Source organism: Tupaia chinensis, unplaced genomic scaffold (assembly GCF_000334495.1).
Source record: "Tupaia chinensis unplaced genomic scaffold, TupChi_1.0 Scaffold148557_1, whole genome shotgun sequence".
NCBI classification, from domain to species: domain Eukaryota; kingdom Metazoa; phylum Chordata; class Mammalia; order Scandentia; family Tupaiidae; genus Tupaia; species Tupaia belangeri.
The window spans coordinates 1,573,532-1,595,517 of NW_006208406.1; positions in this window are offsets into that span (position 1 = coordinate 1,573,532).

The following is a 21,986-nucleotide window of genomic DNA, read 5'->3' on the forward strand; positions in this document are numbered from 1 at the left end:
TCTGTCTCTCTTTGGTGAATGTATGTGCCCTATAGCAAGTAAAATAGTGATAATAATATAGAATTAAATAAATAATTATATATATATATATGTATATATATATATAATCAGCAAAAGCCCATGGCTGATGAAAAGGTAGGCCTACCTTTCATTCAGGAGGGCAGTGGCCTGGAGGAAGGGGGCCTGTTTCTCTGCTTCCCTCCCCCCAGCAATGAGGTTAAAATCTCAATAGTGTCACCTTCTTCTTTGGCTGGTCCAGCCTCAGACTCAAGTGGAACTGACCTGAGAAGAGGTCATTTAACAGGTGATTGTGCAGCAGTTTCTAGCTGACCCCAGCCTGCTGATGGCATGTGCCAGATTGTTCACTGGTGCAGGGCACCAGAGCTCTGCCTATGGTCACGGCTGCACTCTGTTTTCAGCTGTGCCAGTGTGGGGAAAACTGATGAGTAATGCTTCGAGTTATATCTAAAATTGAATGTGTTCACCCCTCTTGAATGTCATTGTGCAACTACTAGTTCTGATATTTTTCTAACTTGAAAAAAAACCATTTCCCTTTTATCACATTGCTTTGTGACTGAGAAAGGTCTTCTCGGCAATACCCAGTTTAAAGAGAAGATTTCATTTAAATGTCCCCAATGTGAGCATTCAGGACAGTGGCACTTTCTTGGAGTCTCCCATCTGTAGCCCGAGAGCCATGGAGGGCTCAGGTGAGCATGGAGGTGGCACAGCCCTCAGGGAAGGACCTGGAGATACTCAGGACTGGGTTATACTGGGAGAGGTTCTTCTAGGGAGCCAGGAGGATGGAGAACCAGAACTGTCATTAAGAGATGCAAAGGTTGGGGCCACTAGGTGTTGTGGTGTTTAAGAAGCTGGATTCCCACATGGCTGACCCACCACAGACCTGGTGGCTTGCTTTCTCACCTTTCCTATCTCTCTGTCTCTCTCTGGTCAAATTGAATAATAATCATTAATAAAATTAAATAAATCTTAAAAAAAAAAAAAAAGAGCGAGAGAGAGATGCAAAGGTTGACCCAGACACTGAGGCCAATGGTAATGCCAGTGTTCTGCAGTGCTGCAAGCCATATGGAGACCATGGTTCAGGTCCTTGGATGGCTTGAAAACACACCAACCCACAGGTGTAGATGCCCAGGTGCCCAGGATTCTGAGCTATCTCGGCTGCCTGACCTGGATCTGACACCAGCTTCTCCTTTGTGTTGGGTTATCTTTTCTCCATCTCTTTCCTCATGCCTTGGAACTCTTTGGATCCCTGGGCCATCCTGACCTGATTTTTTTTTTTTTGTATTGTATCCCACAAACTGGTCCCCCAGCTTGCTTGGATCCCAGGAAATCTGAACTGCCAAGCATAGATGTGATCTGGTACTCAGACTCAAAGCAGAAAGAAACTTGTTCAGGGTTGGCAAGTGAGTTAAGGGTGGATTCAGGGCTTCTTTTTCTGTACAACTATATCCCTATACATAAAATTTTTTTCACAAAAGAATATCTAGAATATACATGAAAGTAGAAAGTACTCATCATAATACACCCACCATGTATGTGTGTGTGTATTTATTTTTTTTTATTGCCAAAGGGTGGGTGTGAGAGAGAGAGAGACAGAGAGAGAGAAAGGGAAAGCCCCCACCAGTGGAGTGTGACCATGCCTCACTCCTGTTCTCCATTTCCGTATCCAATCAGGACTTCGGGCACACGTGCCACATGCAGCCAGAGATGAGATTTGAACCAAGGTCAGTGATGTGGGATCTGGCTTTCCACGCAGTTCTTAACCAATGTGCCATGGAACTGGCCCACTATTTGTATTTTATTTATTAATGTTTGTTTTTATAGAGTTTTTATTTGGGTGTGTGCACTTGCTAGAGAGAAACAGAGAGAGGAAAAGTGAGAGATTATTCCCCAGATGGGATGATGATACAATTCCTTCTCCTTCATTTCCCTCTCAGGGTTTTGGGCATGCACACACACATGTCTGGCATGATTTTCAAGTGGCCTGGCCTGGAGCTCAAACTGCATTCAGCCATATGAGAGTCCAGTGCCTTAACCACTACACCACCTACTGGGCCCTGTTTGTATTTTAAACCCAAGTCTTTTGATATCTAGCTTAGGTGGGGAGGCAGTCCAGCAAGTTGATGGAGAGACTGACTGGGCTTTGGAACCCGGGCTCTGCCAGTTAGTGACCTTGGGAATGTTGCTTACCATAATGGCAGTTATCATCTGCAACACAGAGGTGTGGTGAAGAAAAGGTATAGCAATCTCTGTATCTCTGTTACATAGTAAGTAGTGCTGGTGGACACACACACACACACACACATACACACGTTTTTTTTTTTTTTTTGCCATCTTTTCAGTTTTTACTCCCAAACGGCAATGAAGAAGTGGAAACAGTTCCTTTCATTTCCCTAAGGACCCAAGTTCTAAGGTGGAGCCAACGGATTATCGGCAAAGCGGTTATTCCCTTGTGCCTTGGGTGAGAGCAGTTCAGGTACTTCGTAGACCAGACCCACAGCATGTTAGAGTCACATAGTTGGCTCTGCTTTCTATCAGGGCTTTGTATAATTCAGAGGGGGAAAAAGTAAAGGGTTAGGGAAAGTTGTGGGGGATGGGGAAGAAGGGATGGTACTAGGGCAGAGAGGGGCAGGATGGCGGGGATCTCCCACTCTGGCCCGGGTGACCCAGTGTTGGGGGAGTGGAGTCCCTGGGGCAGTGGCAACAGGCCTGGAGTTGGGTCCTGGGGGCTCAGTGGTGTCGGCTCCATCTCCAACAGCACCTTCACTTGGAGAGCTCAATCAGTATTTAAAAAAAATTTCTTATAGAGCAGGACCAGCAGTTGGCATAATGGCTATGTCACTGGATTCCCATGTAGTCAACCACAGTTCGAGTCCTGGATCTGGTGGCTTGACCTCATGCCTGGTACATGTGCGTGCGTGCCCAAAATCCCAAGAGGAGAACGGAGGAGAAGGGATTGCTGCATGGTCATCCTCCCTGGGGGGTGATTTCTCACTTTCTGTCTCTCTGTCTCTGTTTTTCTGGTGAGTGCACGTGCCCTATAGCAAAAACCTCTCAAAAAAAAATTTTTTTTTTTGGTGTGGTGGTTCGAGTACTGGACTCCCACATGACTGACTGTGGTTCAAGTCCTAGACCTGGTGGTCTGCTCTCTCACTTTCCCTTTCCCTCTCTCTGGTCAAATTAAAAATTAATAACAACAACAACAAATAAAGTTAAATAAAAAAAAATTCTTTTTAAAAAATTGTATTTAATTTGGGGCCAGCAGATGGCATAATGGTTACATGGCTGGACTCCCACATAGTTGACTGTGATTTGAGTCCCAGATTTGGCAGCTCAAAACTCATACCGTGTTTGTGTATGTGTGTGTGCCCCAAATCCTGAAAGAATGGAAGAGAAGAGATTGTGGCATGGCCATCTCCCTCAGGGGGCAATTTCTTCCTTTTTGCCTCTCTGTCTCTCTCTGTCTCTCTGACAAGTATACATGCCCTACAGCAAAAAATCTCTAAAAAAATTATTTAATTTTATTAATTATTATTATTAAATTTGCTATAGGGCATGTGCATTCACCAGAAAGAAAGAGAGAAAAAGTGAGAAAGCAAGTTACCAGGTCCAGGACTCAAACCTCAGTCAGTCATATGGGAGTCCAACATCTTAACCACCATGCCACCTGCTGGCTCTGGGCTTCTTTTTTTTAAGAGTTATTTATTTAACTCCATATATTATCATTATTTTAATTTAACCAGAGAGAGACAGAGAGAAGGAAAGGGAAAGTGAGAAAGCACGCCACCAAGTCCACGACTTAAACTGCAGTAGGTCATGTGGGAGTCCAGCACCTCAACCTCCATGCCACCAGTCAGCCTCCAGGCTGTTATTTTTACGTCAGAGTCTTGACTAATACAAATGTGTTTTAAAGATGATAAGGTGATGGTGAGATTATTTGTAATTTTATCCATCTGTCTCTAATGAGAAGAAACATCTGCATAAGAGGTTAGTACTCCCAACACACTGACCAAGATCAAGGGCACCCCAATAATTTGGGGTTGGGCTGGCCGATTTCTTATTTAGGGCTCTCTGGAGTTGCACTCTGTCTTATTGATCGCTAATATCATCTGCAGTATTCAGTCCATCAGGCAGAATTCGAGCCTCTCAAATCTTTGGAGTTATTTGAAGAAAGCATAATCCTTTCATCTTTTCTGGTTTCCTTGAAGCTTGTTCTAGTCCCTTTCATCTCACAGCGCAGCCCTGTGAAAAGGTGTAATGTCGTGAGATCCTGGAGCCTGGATGTGTATGAAAGTATACAGGCATATTCTGAGCAATCAGAATTAATCATGTGGCACCTGTATTCTACTTCTTTTATCAACACAGGATTTTTTTTTTAAACATGCTTGGGTAAATGGGACATCTCCAAAGGTGTCCCATGCAGTTCTCCCTGTCTGTGGACGTGCAGGAAGAGGGTTGGTTACATTTATTCGCAGACATCAGTTTTAGGGCCTACCTGAGGAATGCCACTCCCACCATCACCTGAGTCCTGACATTATTTGGGAAGTCTGCACACCTTCCCCTCAGCCTGTCTCTGCTTCTTCAGAAAAGCACTCACTTCAGGAAGTCTTCTTGCTTGGGTCCCCTCAGTGTTGGTCAATTCATCACTGGTTTCTTTTTTTCTTTAAATAATTATTTTATTTAACTTTATTTATCCATTTATTTATTTATTTTAATTTGATCAGAGAGGGACAGAACGAGAGAGTGAGGGAGAGAGAGGGAAAAAAAAGTGAGAAAGCAAGTTGCCAGGTCCAGGACTCAAACCATGGTTGGCCGTGTGGAAGTCCAGTGCCCTTAATCACCATGACATCTACCAGCCCTTCACTTGTTTCTTACACAGCTTTTTTATTTCTTTGAGCTCTAAGTGGAGTATATGGAATGTGCGGGCAAGAAGAGCGTATCCCTAGATTTCCTTTAAGAACATCACAGGAAAAAATAGGAAGTAAGAGGCTCAGGGGCACTTTAGTGGATGCTGAGGAATGTCCAGAGTTTCATCATCAATATGAGGAAATAAAACGGGAAGAAATATATTTTGTGGTATATATTGGGTTATCAGAAAAGTTGTCAGATTTTTCTGACAATCCAATACTTTTCGGGGAAAAAGTCTGAGAGAACTGTTCATAAAATTCATAAGAAGAAATAAAAAGAGGATATTCTTTCTATCCTCTCATTTCTACTCTAATCTTTATTTCCTCCCTTCTGCTAACTTTGGATTTAGTTTGTTCTTCTCTTTCTAGTTCATCTACATGTAAAGTTAGGTAGTTGATTTGAGATCTATATATTTTAAAAAGCATTATTATTGCCAGAGGGTATATGTGGTTCTCAGAGAGGGAGAGAGAGAAAGCACCTCCCAGTAAGGCATGTGCATGTTGCAATCCTTTTCCTCATTTTTGCTTCCCATCAGAATTTTATGCATGAATGCACACCTAGAGTGTTTTTCAAGCAGCCACAGTTGAGGCAAGGTTGACCACATGCAAACTGACTTCCAATTTACAGCTTTTTCTTTTTTTTTTCTGAGAGGTTTTTGCTATAGAGTGCATGTGCTTGCTAGACAGACAGAGAGACAGAGAGACAGAAAGTGAGAAATCACCCTCCAGGGGGGGATGGCCACGCCACGATCCCTTCTCCTCCATTCTCCTCTCGGGATCTTGGGCACGCACGCACATGCGCCTGGCGTGAGTCTTGAGCCACCGGGTCTGGGACTCGAACTGCACTCGGCTACATGGGAGTCCAGCGACATAAGCATTATGCTAACTGCTGGTCCCCAATTCACAGCTCTTAACCATTGTTCTGTAAGGTCAGGTCTGTTGTTGACATTTTAAGTTTGCCAGATGGCACATGTACTCGCTGGAGAGAGACAGAGAGTGAGAGTGTACATAAGCGAAGGAGAGAGAAAGAGAGAGAGAGAGAGAGAGAGAGAGAGAGAGAGAGAATGAAAACACTCCCCCCACAGGGAATATTAATTTTGCATCTCTTCCCCTCCATTTCTCCCTTTTTGGAGATTTTGTCCATGAATGCACAGACGCCCGGTGTGTTTCTCAAGCTGCTGGGTCTAGGACTTGAACCACATAGTCAGCCATGTAACATTTAACCACCTTAACAACCACCTCATGGGCTGCCCCCTCAAACCTGTATTTTGTTTAGTTTTGTTGTTAGTTTTTGCTATAGAGTATGTGTGTTGACCAGAGAGAGACACACAGAGAGAGACACACACACACACACACACACACACACACAAAGAGAGAAATCATCCCCCAGAGTGGCCATGCCACAATTTCTTTTCCTCCAGTCTCCTCTTGGGATTTCGGGCACACATGCACTTGCACCTGGAATGATTCTCAAGCTGTCACGTCTGGGACTTGAACCACTAAGCTGGACATATGGGATCTAGTATCTTAACCTCCACACTACCTGCTATCCCAACCCCTGTATTTTTATTTTTTATAAGTTTTTAGCCATAGGGCATATGTGCTTGCTGGAGAGAGACAGAAACTGTGAAAGGGAAAGTAAGAAATCACTGCCTCCAACTTGATTCATAGTTGGCCAGGTGGGAGTCCAACACCTTAACCACCTGCTGGTCCTGCTCCTGTATTATTTTTATAAATTCTACTAATTCTTTCTTTCTTTGCATACTTTTCCTACTTTCTGTATGTTATTTTCATGTTTCAAGATATTTTATAATTTCCCTTATAATCTATTTTTGACCCATTGATTAAGGGTGTGTTTAATTTCCACATATTTGTGTATTTTCCAGTTTTCTTTTAGCTGTTCATTTCTAATTTCATTCTATTCTGGCTGGAAAAGATACTTTTGTTAAATTAAACTCTTTTGGTCCAAAACAGCCACTGTACTCTCATACTTGGATTCCTATAGATAAACTGAAATTGTACAAGTTAGGCTGTTTTCCTGAGCTGGTTGCTAAGTTACAGCCAATCACACTAGCCACACTTCAGTCAATCACAGAAAGTCCACCTTGTGGGCTGTTTGTGCAGTCTATCATCCATCTGTAACCAATCCAATTCTTTCTCTACTTCATTCCTTCACTTTCATTTTTACGTCCTTTTTCCTTTTCTGGAACTTACATATTGAGTTGACCATGAGGCTAGCCAGAGTTGTCTGGAAGTCCAGGGCCACCTGCCTGATTTAAATCATGTTAAGATTTGCTCAATTAAAACTCTACTCTATTAATTTGGCTGGTTTATTTTTCTTTAACAGTTTTGGTGTCAGAAGTGGGATCCGAAGTAGAGGTTCCAGTGATCCCCAGGAGCAGCACGTGATCAAACGAGGTACTTTTGGCCTCCATTGCACTCTTGAGGCAACTGAGGATTGTGGGTAAGTTCTCTCTCAGATATGAACTCCACAGACTTGTGTTTGGAGCTCTCTGAGTTCTCATGAGCAAATTTTGGTCTGAACTAGGTTTAGAGTTGTAACAAACTTGGACTGGGTCCCCAAGTGAATTGAATTAGTAGATAGTTAACTGGATTGGATCCAATTGTCTGATTGGGTCAGACAGATACTAGAAGTAAGTCGCTGTTACTGTGGTGATATAACAAAATTTTTGGTTAATTTTTTTCTTTTTTTGTTTCACATGAGATTTTCATATTCAACCTCTTACTTTCTTTCTCTCTCTCTTTTTGGATGCTTAGTTAGAAAAAGATCATAGGCTACATTGGTCAAGGTGAGCTCAAAGCCAAAGCCAGTGTAAATTATTTCCTACTTATGTTTTCCTTAGCTCAAAGAGACTCAAAATTTATGTAAAAATGGAATTTCTAATTCTAAAGATCAAAGTACTTCCTGGAAGCTATAATATTTACAAAAGTGGTGAGACCTTAGTAACATGATTTGAAATTCCTATGGCCATTATGAAGAACATTCTACATAAGCAAAACTCTTTAAAAAGCATAATTAAAATTGAGAACTCCCAATTTAGGTTCATCCAGGATGCCCACTGATATGCAGAAGTTTCGAAAAGATTTCATTTTATTTTATCTCTTTTGAGACTCTGTAAAAGATAAATGATAAGCTTAAGTGATGTAAAAAAGTTTTACCAAAGTTTTTGCTTTGTTACCAGCCTGCTCAAAGCAAAAAGAAAGCTAGATAAGAGATTTATTAAAATGGTTTAAAATAAACCTACAGGTTAAACTGTATTGTTTCTTGGTCAGTAATACCTGAGCAATATCCACACTGAATTACAAATGGTTTCTGGGACCAGCAGAGGGCGTAAAGGTTATGTCACTTACCCAGTGGCTTAAAACTCACTCAGGGCGCATATGTGCAAGTACATGCTTAAAATCCCAAGAGGGGTTGGCAGTTAGCGTAATGCCTATGTCACTGAACTCCCATGTAGCTGACCATGGTTCGAGTCCCAGACCTGGTGGCTTAAACTCATGCCGGATGCGTGTGCGTGTATGCCCAAGATACTGAGAGGAGACTGCATGCGCAGGGATTGTGGTGCAGCCATCCCCCCTTGGTGGGTGATTTCTCGCTGTCTGTCTCTGTCTTTCTGGTGAGGACACCATAGAAAAAACCCCTCAAAAAAAAAAAAAAAAATGTCCTGAGAGGAGCCTGGAGGAGAAGGAATTGCTGTGTGACTATTCCCCTGGAGGGTGATTTCTCACCTCTTGGCTTCCTGTCTCTCTGGCAAGCACACAGGCCCTCCAGAAAAAAAAATCTCAAAAAATAATTTTCAAAAGAAAATGATTTCTTTGCTTTCATTAATGGGCTCCACTTTAAAATCAGTAATTAATTAGGAAACATGTTGAGTTTAAAAGGCCACATCTCAATTAAATTGGTCTTCAAAAATACAACTTTCTAGCAATTTAATGGTCTATTTAAAAATCTTGGAGAGAAAAATTCCACATACTTGTAAATATATCCCTGTTAAATCATGAAAGTTTTTAAAGTGGAAAATGCACAAGTTTAATTGTCTAATTTAAGCTGACCACATATAGTGGTTCATGGCAGTTGTTCATGGCACTCCTTAAAGAAACTCAGTTGTGGCTCAAATCCCAGCCCCTGCATACCACTTGAAAAAAGCATATGTATACAGGCCCATAAAACCTCCACTATTAGAAAAAATAAATGAAGAAAAAGGGATTGCTATGTGACCCCTCCCTATTGGGAGTGCTTTTCCCTCTTAGTCTAAGAAGGCATTTGCCCTCTGGCAATTAATCTGCATAACAATCTTCATCTTTAATCATCCTGTATCTCGGTTGTGTGCCTTAGAGATATAAATTTTCTACCTTGTTTAACCTACAGATTGTACCTATTGAATAGATATTTAGGGTTAGAATAATTAATGGAAACAATTAATGATTAAAAAGTAATACTAAATATTTAATATTGTGTATTTATAGAAGTAAGAACAAGTCATTCATTGTTTTGCTAGACTCAGAATGGATCTGATTACATCATGGAATCATCACAACATTAAGCAGTGGCTATTCTGGGCAAACAGGGAGGAATGACCAGTTTTAATTCTTTGCAAGGAGGTGAAGATGAGCAATAATTGGCAAGGCTGCAAAAGCCATGGTGGAGCTGATCAAGACAACTCTTAGATCCTTATTTGATACAGGTATCTAAAGACTCAGCAGGGTTAAAATATGAAGCATTCTCATTTTTTTTTCCTTAGAAAAGAAAAAGAGCATAAATAACTTTTCAGAAGACTGAGACCTTTTGTGTGTGTGTGTGTGTGTGTGTGTGTGTGTGTGTGTCATCCATCTGTAACCAATCCAATTCTTTCTCTACTTCATTCCTTCACTTTCATTTTTACGTCCTTTTTCCTTTTCTGGAACTTACATATTGAGTTGACCATGAGGCTAGCCAGAGTTGTCTGGAAGTCCAGGGCCACCTGCCTGATTTAAATCATGTTAAGATTTGCTCAATTAAAACTCTACTCTATTAATTTGGCTGGTTTATTTTTCTTTAACAGTTTTGGTGTCAGAAGTGGGATCCGAAGTAGAGGTTCCAGTGATCCCCAGGAGCAGCACGTGATCAAACGAGGTACTTTTGGCCTCCATTGCACTCTTGAGGCAACTGAGGATTGTGGGTAAGTTCTCTCTCAGATATGAACTCCACAGACTTGTGTTTGGAGCTCTCTGAGTTCTCATGAGCAAATTTTGGTCTGAACTAGGTTTAGAGTTGTAACAAACTTGGACTGGGTCCCCAAGTGAATTGAATTAGTAGATAGTTAACTGGATTGGATCCAATTGTCTGATTGGGTCAGACAGATACTAGAAGTAAGTCGCTGTTACTGTGGTGATATAACAAAATTTTTGGTTAATTTTTTTCTTTTTTTGTTTCACATGAGATTTTCATATTCAACCTCTTACTTTCTTTCTCTCTCTCTTTTTGGATGCTTAGTTAGAAAAAGATCATAGGCTACATTGGTCAAGGTGAGCTCAAAGCCAAAGCCAGTGTAAATTATTTCCTACTTATGTTTTCCTTAGCTCAAAGAGACTCAAAATTTATGTAAAAATGGAATTTCTAATTCTAAAGATCAAAGTACTTCCTGGAAGCTATAATATTTACAAAAGTGGTGAGACCTTAGTAACATGATTTGAAATTCCTATGGCCATTATGAAGAACATTCTACATAAGCAAAACTCTTTAAAAAGCATAATTAAAATTGAGAACTCCCAATTTAGGTTCATCCAGGATGCCCACTGATATGCAGAAGTTTCGAAAAGATTTCATTTTATTTTATCTCTTTTGAGACTCTGTAAAAGATAAATGATAAGCTTAAGTGATGTAAAAAAGTTTTACCAAAGTTTTTGCTTTGTTACCAGCCTGCTCAAAGCAAAAAGAAAGCTAGATAAGAGATTTATTAAAATGGTTTAAAATAAACCTACAGGTTAAACTGTATTGTTTCTTGGTCAGTAATACCTGAGCAATATCCACACTGAATTACAAATGGTTTCTGGGACCAGCAGAGGGCGTAAAGGTTATGTCACTTACCCAGTGGCTTAAAACTCACTCAGGGCGCATATGTGCAAGTACATGCTTAAAATCCCAAGAGGGGTTGGCAGTTAGCGTAATGCCTATGTCACTGAACTCCCATGTAGCTGACCATGGTTCGAGTCCCAGACCTGGTGGCTTAAACTCATGCCGGATGCGTGTGCGTGTATGCCCAAGATACTGAGAGGAGAATGCAGGAGAAGGGATTGTGGTGCAGCCATCCCCCCTTGGTGGGTGATTTCTCGCTGTCTGTCTCTGTCTTTCTGGTGAGGACACACACCCTATAGCAAAAACCTCTCAAAAAAAAAAAAAAAAATGTCCTGAGAGGAGCCTGGAGGAGAAGGAATTGCTGTGTGACTATTCCCCTGGAGGGTGATTTCTCACCTCTTGGCTTCCTGTCTCTCTGGCAAGCACACAGGCCCTCCAGAAAAAAAAATCTCAAAAAATAATTTTCAAAAGAAAATGATTTCTTTGCTTTCATTAATGGGCTCCACTTTAAAATCAGTAATTAATTAGGAAACATGTTGAGTTTAAAAGGCCACATCTCAATTAAATTGGTCTTCAAAAATACAACTTTCTAGCAATTTAATGGTCTATTTAAAAATCTTGGAGAGAAAAATTCCACATACTTGTAAATATATCCCTGTTAAATCATGAAAGTTTTTAAAGTGGAAAATGCACAAGTTTAATTGTCTAATTTAAGCTGACCACATATAGTGGTTCATGGCAGTTGTTCATGGCACTCCTTAAAGAAACTCAGTTGTGGCTCAAATCCCAGCCCCTGCATACCACTTGAAAAAAGCATATGTATACAGGCCCATAAAACCTCCACTATTAGAAAAAATAAATGAAGAAAAAGGGATTGCTATGTGACCCCTCCCTATTGGGAGTGCTTTTCCCTCTTAGTCTAAGAAGGCATTTGCCCTCTGGCAATTAATCTGCATAACAATCTTCATCTTTAATCATCCTGTATCTCGGTTGTGTGCCTTAGAGATATAAATTTTCTACCTTGTTTAACCTACAGATTGTACCTATTGAATAGATATTTAGGGTTAGAATAATTAATGGAAACAATTAATGATTAAAAAGTAATACTAAATATTTAATATTGTGTATTTATAGAAGTAAGAACAAGTCATTCATTGTTTTGCTAGACTCAGAATGGATCTGATTACATCATGGAATCATCACAACATTAAGCAGTGGCTATTCTGGGCAAACAGGGAGGAATGACCAGTTTTAATTCTTTGCAAGGAGGTGAAGATGAGCAATAATTGGCAAGGCTGCAAAAGCCATGGTGGAGCTGATCAAGACAACTCTTAGATCCTTATTTGATACAGGTATCTAAAGACTCAGCAGGGTTAAAATATGAAGCATTCTCATTTTTTTTTCCTTAGAAAAGAAAAAGAGCATAAATAACTTTTCAGAAGACTGAGACCTTTTGTGTGTGTGTGTGTGTGTGTGTATGTCTACATGCTGTGCAGTATGTTGTATGTCTATGTAATAAAAGTCCTTAAGGAATTTCATTCAATTTATAAAGAGAGCATGCCTACACATTAATATAAATGCTTTTCAGTTCACACGACTTAAAATCTTTAACAAATAAACGGGCTTCAAGTATGGAAAAAAATTTAGCAAGTAAAGATCTTCATAGTTTACAACATATACTTTATGCAAGAATTTATCAAAGGCAACATCATATTTGTCTTAATAATTGATTTAATAGAATAGCTAGTATAATATATGTTATATGGTAGATATCTGACCAATAGGAAAAGTGAGTTAATAACTAACCTTCTCTAATATTTTGTTTCTCATAAATAATCAGGACATAACGATTAGAGAAAAGTTTTGAGAGCTGTTAGATAAAACCGATTTTCCTACAGTTTGAGTTTTGATTCTTTTTTTTTTTTTTGAAAGGTTTTTGCTATAGGAAGTATGCGCTCGCCAGAAAGACAGAGAGAGACAGAGAGACAGAGAGACAGAAAGTGAGAAATCACCTTACAGGGGGGATGGCCATGCTGCAATCCCTTCTCCTCCATTGTCCTCTCGGGATCTTGGGCACGCACGCACACATGCACAGCGTGCGGTTAAGCCACTGGGTCTCGGACTTGAACCACGGTCGACTACATGAGAGTCCAGCAACATAGCCATTACGCCAACTGCTGGTCCCAGATTTTTGATTCTCTTGTGATTTGGTTATAGGACTAATTACTGAAAGTGGTAAAAACTAAATCTTGTAAAGGCAACTTTATATGTGATCCGTATGTTGATCTTTGGGTTGTTTTATTATTTCTGGATGTCATATCTGGCTGCTATAGTCTGCCATGTATTTTGTTTTTAGTTTTGGTGTCGACAGACACTAAGTTTGTCCTTTTTCATCCCTAAGGTACTTGGAAAATATTTAACTTTCATTTTCTGCTGACAGTTTGTAAGGGTCCAGAGATCGGTCTAACTGATGGAGACACAGAAAAGACAGCGACAATGCAACTGCAAAAGAGGCTTTTATTTTTCCAGCTAGCTGGGGTCCAAGTTTCAGCCCGTTGCAACGGGCCTTCACAAGGACCCCGAGCCTAAGGTAAAGGGATCTTTTATAGTTCAGGATGTTCTCTAGACTGTAATACACAAAGGAAGGGGGGGGTATGAGACGCGAGGGTCCAGCTCTCACCACCTGCTTAGGTCTAGATAAGGGCTCTCAGCTAAGGATTTGGATGACCTTGCCTCAGAGGTGCTGGGCCCTCCTGTTTTCCACTTATCTGAGAGTTCCCAGACTCCTGGTTCCCGTCCTTGAGGCCCTAACAAAGTGGGCTCCGTCCCTGAAGACTCAACAGGGTAGTGATTAAGCTAACTTCCCCAGCATTCCCTAACATGGCGGTGATTATGCTAACTCGGCCTAACAAGTTAACTTAAGTATTTAAGCTTTTTGCTATATTTGTCAAGGTTTCTCCAAAATCAAATTCTGAGTTAAATTCTTTTACCTCAAAATAACTTTCGATGTTTACAGAGGGTCCTGGAAAAATCCAAAAGAGAGACGTTAGAACCAATCAAACTCATTTTTTTTTTTTTTGAGAGGTTTTCGCTATAGGGCGTGTGCACTCACCAGACAGACAGAGAAAGAGACAGAGAGACAGAAAGTGAGAAATCACCCCCCAGGGGGGATGGTCACGCCGCAATCCCTTCTCCTCCATTCTCCTCTTGGGATCTTGGGCCCGCACGCATACGCGCCTAGCATGAGTTTTAAGCCACCAGGTCCGGGACGTGAACCGCGGTCGACTACGTGGGAGTCCAGCGACATAGCCAACTAACATAACCAGCTAACTGCTGGTTCCCCCAATCAAACTCATTTTAACATGTTAAACAATATAGGAAATGTTGTCAACTTGAGTAATTTTTATTTTCTTTACATTATATTTAAATTACATGTATATATGTGTTTATGTATGTATTTATTCATGCACTGTGTTCCAAAATGAATTGAGATTCCCAGAAATCTATAGTGTGACATTTATCAATCATGCTGTACTTTATTATATTAAATTGGTGTATGTCACAGAAATAGTCAAATTTCATTTTCAGCTGTAAACTCTTGTCAGACCTTTATGGTTGGTTCAAGTCTTACTGTCCATGATTAGTTGCGTTCTGTCTTTAAGGAAATTCATAAAAAGGATGGAAAGAGGTAATACTGGTATAAAAGAATGTAAATCCAATGCTAAGCATGGACTCATAGCCTATGGATGGCCACCTTGCTTTTCCTGAATCCTCCTTATAGCTCATTATATAAAACATCTATGCTCCTTGACTAAAATGATCCAGATGAAAAAAATATTGGTAATTTATACAGTAAATTAAATTTATATAGTCAACTGCTCTAAAATCGCTAAAATACCTTATAGCCAATGCTTAGTTTTTCAACTTAATATCGAAAAGGCAGTGAAAACTGCAGGTATAGTTCTACTATCTAATATGTCACTTATATATTATAAAAGCATTTCACTCATTGTCATTTCATTAATACTTTTAGTTTTGTAGGAACTATCCCATGAAGGAAGATAATGCTGTAACAGTAGTCAAAAGGTTATTAGAAAATGTGTTTTCTCTCATGAGACATTTCTGGAGAAACCTGAGGTGACTAAACTCTGTCGGGCTTTAATGCATTATGCCAAAGTGTATTTTCACCAGGAAAAAGATGCTGTTCGTACGTCACTGACTAAAGACAATAAAATCTTTTATGGTCCAAAGTAGGGGTCTTTGGGAAATGACACCACAGAAAGACTGCCTGTGAGACCTGTTGGAAGACAGCATACCAAATTCTTCTCACCACTCACACTACAGTCTATTATGTTTCGAGAACTTAAACTCTGGATTCCCAATACAGAAGGGCTACTTCATATTTTTAAAACTGCACATCTGTTGGGGACTTCAAGGTAAAACTGACCCTAAGGGCTGGCTGGTGGCATGGTGGTTAAGGGCGCTGGACTCCCACATGTCCGACCATGGTTCGCATCCTGGACCTGGTGGCTTGCTTTCTTGCTTTCTCTCTCTTGCTCTCCTCCGGCTCCTCTCTGGTCAAATTAAAAGTAAATAAATAAATAAAGTTAAATAAAACAATTCTTAAAAAACAAACAAACAAAAAAAAAACACCAGAAAATTTTTTCTTTGAAACAGACGTCTCGGACATGGATGACGAGACAGCTATGCCCCAGTATCATGAATCAAGACTTCTCTGCCACCATGAAAACTTTGTTCTTTCTTTTTTTAAATCTTAATTCCTATTGTCTTAATTCTTTCCTCTTCCCCACAGGATTATCCATGGGGCTATAATTGGTGGTTAACTTTAATTTGAACTTATGTCCTAGCACAAAACCAGAACAATTATTAAGTTTATAGGCTAATGCAGAAAAAATTTCAGTAAGGTTCCTGGAGATTTACTTTTGACAGTAATGGGATACTGGTTGTATTTAAAGCTTGTCCATAAACTAGAGAGAATTTTCAAAATGTATAGCCAATAAGACCTCCTAGGATTTCTGGTGGGTAAAAGCCACCCTCCAAAAGGTGGATGATTAACCCCCAAGTTTAACAAAAAGCTTAATGGACTATCCTCCAGCTTTAGATATCATTTTTGTTCAAGTTACAGACTGATGTTTAATACTAAACAAAACTAAATGTTGTACTTACCTCTCTCCTGACTTTAACACCATAAAAAGTTTAATTAAAAAGGTAGCTGATACTGCTACTGCCTTAGACTCAGCCACCAGATATACTAGGGAAGTCTCTCAAGAGTAAGGAACAGATGATGTGTTTATAGGTGCAACTAAATGGTGGATGGCAGGCTTGGGTTTTTCAAGGTTTCTTAATCTTTGTATTTCTCCCAGTAGACTTCCAGGTTATTATGATTTGTGTTACTAGACTTACGACAAAGGTAAACACCTCTTTAAATCAGGCCATTTTACATAGAACTATCAATTATCATCACATTCCAGACAATGATGATGAACGACTAGGCTTAAATACGGTTGAACTGTCTGTGTTGCCTGAACCTTAACCTGTTTAATTCAGTTGGTTTCTTTCATAGGAGTTTTTGTTAAGGAGTACACTTTTTAAAATATATATTGTCAACGGAAAATAACCAACTCTGTAAAAATAATAATTAATGCAGTTTAGTTCTAAGCAGAATGAGTGACCTAGGCCAGAGAAGGGGCAAAAACATACCTTTCTCTGAGGGAGATCAGGTACAGGGGTTCCTTTTATTTGATTTTGAGAGCTAGAGGCAGAGTTTGGAATTTCATGAGAAGTTTTCCATTGGTCTGGCCCAAAAAGGTGGGACATGTGGAAGCAAGGGAGGCTTGTAGGTTATAGGTGAGTTTTACAGTTTTTAGGGTGGTGCTTGGAAAAGGAAGTTGCTGAGATCAGAAAGAAATATATTTTAACAGCAATAAGGAGCCTTAATATACATCACAAAGACACTCCAATACTATGCCAAGGGCAGGATGTAGGGAGAAGCCTGTTACTAATGGGCCAAAAGGGTCTGTTAACATCTGTGGGTGTGACTCCCCCTAGGCTCTCTGGAAAGGACCTTGAAAAAATAGGAAAAAGCAGTCAGATTTCTGTCCACAATATTTATTTCTTTTTCTTCTTTACTTTCACCAGAGAGAGACAGTGAGAGAGAGAGGGAGAGTGAGAAAGCAAGCCGCCAGGTCCTGGACTCAAATTGTGGTTGGCTATGTGGGACTCCAACACCTTAATCACTAACGCCATCTGCTGGCCCCTAAGGAGTACACTTTCTTTTTTTTTGGAGAGGTTTTTGCTATAGAGCTTGTGTGCTCGCCAGAAAGACAGAGAGAGACAGAGAGATAGAAGGTGAGAAATCACCCCCCAGGGGGGATGGCCACGCCGCAATCCCTTCTCCTCCATTCTCCTCTTGGGATCTTGGGCACGCACGCAGACACACCTGGCTTGAGTTTAAGCCGCCGGGTCCAGGACTTGAACCGAGCTCAACTACATGGGAGTCTAGCAACATAGTCATTATGCTAACTGCTGGTCCCAGGAGTACACTTTAATCATCACATTTGTCCCCTGGTGCGCTCTATACTCTCAAGTCTTAAGTACTTTGTACACAACCATTCATCGAATGCTGAATGAGGTCTTATTCCAGCCAGATCAGTAAAAGTGCAAAGGAAGACTTGTTGACAACATGTTTGACTTGTGAAGTCCATGCTGGAGACCAGGGAAAACTTGTGATTTCTATGCTAAGAGCAAGAAAACGTCATTTATAATGGTAACAGAGAGTGGTACCAATGCCCTAAGTGTTGGTCAATCTCTTTAACATTTGAGAGGCTGACCAAAAAGGGGAAAATTGTTAGTTAAAATCTTTTGGCCTAAAACTGCTGTGGGACTCCCACAGTTGGATTCTTATGGATAAGCTGAAATTGTACATGTTAGGCCGTTTTCCTGAGTCGGTTGCTAAGTTCTAGCCAATCACACTAACCCCACTTCAGTTCATCACAGAAAGCCCACCTTTAGGGCTGTTTGTGCAGCCTACTATTCAGCTGTAACCAGTTCAATGATCTCTCTACCTCATTCCTACACTTTATTCGTTTTTGTACGTTATTTTCCCTCTTCTGGAACTTAAATACTGAGCTGATCACGAGGCTAGCTTGAGTTGTCCAGAAGTCTGGGGACAACTGCCTGATTTAAATCATGTTAAGATTTGCTCAATTACAACTCTACTCTATTAAATTGACTGGTTTATTTTTCTTTTAACACTCTGTATGACTGCAAGCTTTTTTTTTTTTATTTACAGTCATTCACTGTACATTAATACAGTATACAAAATGAGATTTTCCATCCAGAATACATTGTATATTGGCTCAATCAAGGATATTACCATGCATGTTATCATCAACAAAGAATTTTCTATTCCTTGTTTCTTATGTATTTTGCTTTTTCCCCTCCTTGATTCCCTACCTCTCACCCTCTTCAGATTCCCTCCCCTTACCCCACACTGTCTCTGTTATCTACAGTTGTTTTCCACGCCTCTCCCCACATTTATTGATTCACTAAAGAGCTTAATTAAGTTAAAAACTTTCAATAGTAAGCATAGGTGATATCTATAAATACATGTCTGACTTTAGGCATAAACCTCAGTGAGTAAAGTGAACATACTATAAAATAGCACCTTGCTGGGTGCTTACTACAGTCTTTTACAGGTGTTAATAGGTATTTTTTAATTTCAAGAAAAATAGTTATAGTTTTAATAGATCAAAATCAAAAAAATGTGGGGCCAGCAGGTGGCGTGGTGGTGAAGGTGCTGGAATTCCCACCAAGTCCCAGACCTGGTGGCTTGTTTTCTCGTTCTCTCTTTCTGTTTTTCTCTGCAAAAACTCATGTGAATAAATCAATAAATAAAACAATTCTTAAAAACTGAAATTTGAGGTGTGGTGTGGTGGCTAAGGCACTGGACACTCCCACATGGCTGACCATGGTTCGAGTCCCAAACCTGGTGGCTTGCTTTCTCACTTTCCCTCTTTCTCTCTGTCTCTGGTCAAATTAAAAAAAAGTAAATGAATGAATAAATAAAATTAAATAAAAAATAATTAAAAAACCCCTGAAATTTGAATTTAACAAAAATCAAAGAAATGTTAAGAGAAATTTGCTTAAAATTTCAAGCCAGGAAAAAGGTTAGGATCCAGTTCAAATGGTAGGTAGATGCACCTATCAACAGTTCAAGAGAAGATAAACATCCTTAAATATAAAAATCAAAGCCTCGAAGAAAGTCAGTAATGTTTTAGTCTAAAGTAAAAAAATTGTATTCACTAGTTCAGATTTATGTAATTAATATCTCTTCTATTGAATTTTCAGTGTTACTGTGGTCTGATCTTTCCATGTAAATCCTGGAAGTTATCATTTGACATAATTATTGGTATTTCTGAACTTGTCCCTACCATTAAGTTGGCCTTTTTCTTGGTCATTTCTTGTTTAAAAAAAAAAAATCGCCCCCCAGGAGGATGGCCACACCACAATCCCTTCTCCAGTCTCTTCTTGGAATTTTGGGCATGCACCCATATGCCCCTGGCATGAGTTTGAAGCCACCAGGTCTGGGACTTGAACCACAGTCAACCATATGGGAATCCAACAATGTAACCATCAGACCATCTGCTGGTCCTGTTTCTTAAATTTGTGAAGACCTGTTTTGGGGCTAAATATGTGGTCTAGCCTAGAGAATGTTGTATGTGTACCTGAGAAGAATGTGTATTCAGCCGTCACTGGTAATGAAGACTCTCCTTGACTAAGCTTTGGTCAGTCTCCTCTAAGGTTTGTAGGCCTTGACCTTGGTGTCTGTTCTTATGGGGCCTGTATCACCCAGTTGTAGCAAGACTCTTTCTAAGCCACTTTAAAGAACCCCACCTGACCCTCAGTATCTGATCACACTTGATTAGTTTGATACATAATGAAATTCCTCATTTGATCACTCTGGCCTGCCTTCAGCAAGAATCTTGTTAAGTCTGTTTAGCCAAGAATCTCCCCTTACCTTTGACATCTCCTTTTAGTAACTTTCCATTCGTGACCTCCATCCTGCTTCTCCTCTTTAAATTCCCACTTGTCTCGACTGTGTTAAGAACTGAGATTGGGGGACCAGTAGTTGGCATAATGGTATGTCGCTCCCATGCGGTCAACCACGATTCGAGTCCCAGAGCCAGTGGCTTAAACTCATGCTGGGCACGTGTGTGTGCATGCCCAAGATCCCAAGAGGAGAATGGAGAAGGGATTGCAGCATGGCCATCCCCCGGGGGGTGATTTCTCACTTTCTGTCTCTCTGTCTTTCTGGTGAGTGCACACAACCTATAGCAAAAACTTCTCCAAAAAAAAAGGAGAATGATAATATACTTAGGTCTCTTTTCCCCTACTGCAATAATTCCTGAATAAATTTTTTTTTTTTTTTTTGCCTTACCTACTGCCAGACTGGTTTTCTTTAACACCAGGAAGAGGATTTTTTTTGAATATTCATTTAAATGTGCAAGTGCCCACACAAATTCTTTTTGGCTCAATTTGGTGGCATTTGCAAATGTAAATGTTACTGTATAACTTACTACAAAGTAGTCAACCAGATATAGCTGAATAAAAAAGCAACCTAGAAAGCTGGATGGTGACACAGCAGTAAAACACAACACTCTGGACCAGCCCAGGATGTAGTGGTTAAGATGGCTAGACCCTACATGGTTGACCTCGAAGTTCTAGTCCCAAAATCAGCAGCTTGAAAAACATGCTGTGTATATGTGTGTGCGTGCCCAAAAATTCTGAAAAGAGATTGAAAAGGAGGAGAAGGAGTTGCGGCACGATCATTCCCCAGGGGGATGCTTTCTCACTCTCTCTCTTTCTCTTGTTCTGGTGAGTGCACACAACCTCTGGCAAAATAGGGGAAACAAACAAGCAAACCACAATACTCTGTGAGGTTTATGTAGTGGGAAAGTTTCAGGTTCACATCTGGAGACTTCCTTGAGTAGACTAGATATGCGTGAACTTGTGATCCAGGGCTGGCTGAGGCTGGTGGTGGACTGCAGCATTGGGACACTGAAGGGGCACTATCTCTCTGTTTTTCGTCCTCATAGAATAAATAAATAAAAGTTTTAAAAGCAACCAAGAGGACCAGCAGATGACATAATGGTTACATTGCTGGACTCCCAAGTTGTCGACTGCAGTTCGAGTCCTGGACCCAGCAGCTTAAAATTCATGGCAGGCACGTTTGTGTGTATATGTCCCAAATTCCAAGAGGAGAATGGAGAAGGGATGGTGGCATGGCCATTCCCCCTGCCCCCCCCAGGGGGATGATTTCTCACTTTCTCTCTGTCTCTCTCTGGCAAACACACACATCCTATAGCAAAAATCTCTCTTAAGAATAAAAAAAGCAACTAAGATTTCCAACAGTGCTCTGCTGGGCCTTCCTGGGGTTTCAAGGGAGATCTGTGGAAACTGTGGACCCTAGCAGAGTGCAATAACAAACTGAAGCTTTTAAAGACTTATTTCCTGTACTTGTCATGATTTCTAGATTGAAGTGACCTTCTGAGAGACCTAGAAACTCCTCCATTGATTCCTGATTTGACAGAAAAAAAAAATTTAAAAAGATTTCAGGACAAAGGATCTGAGTAGACATTTCTCAGAAGGGGACATATAAATGGTCAACAGGTATAAGAAAAAAAAGGTTCACTAGCACTAACCATCAGATAAATGCAAATTAAAATCATATGAGATATCTCCCTATATTTATCCTAGAATGATTATTATAAAAGTGATGAAGGATAATAGCTGTTATAGAAAATGTGGACATGGGCTGGTCCTGTGACCTGGTGATGAAGGGAGCCAGATCCTAAATGGCTGACTATGCGGTTCAAATCCTGGATCCAGTGACTTGAAAAATAATGGGTATGTGTACATGCCCAAAATATTGACAGGGATGGAGAAATGGAGAAGGGATTGCA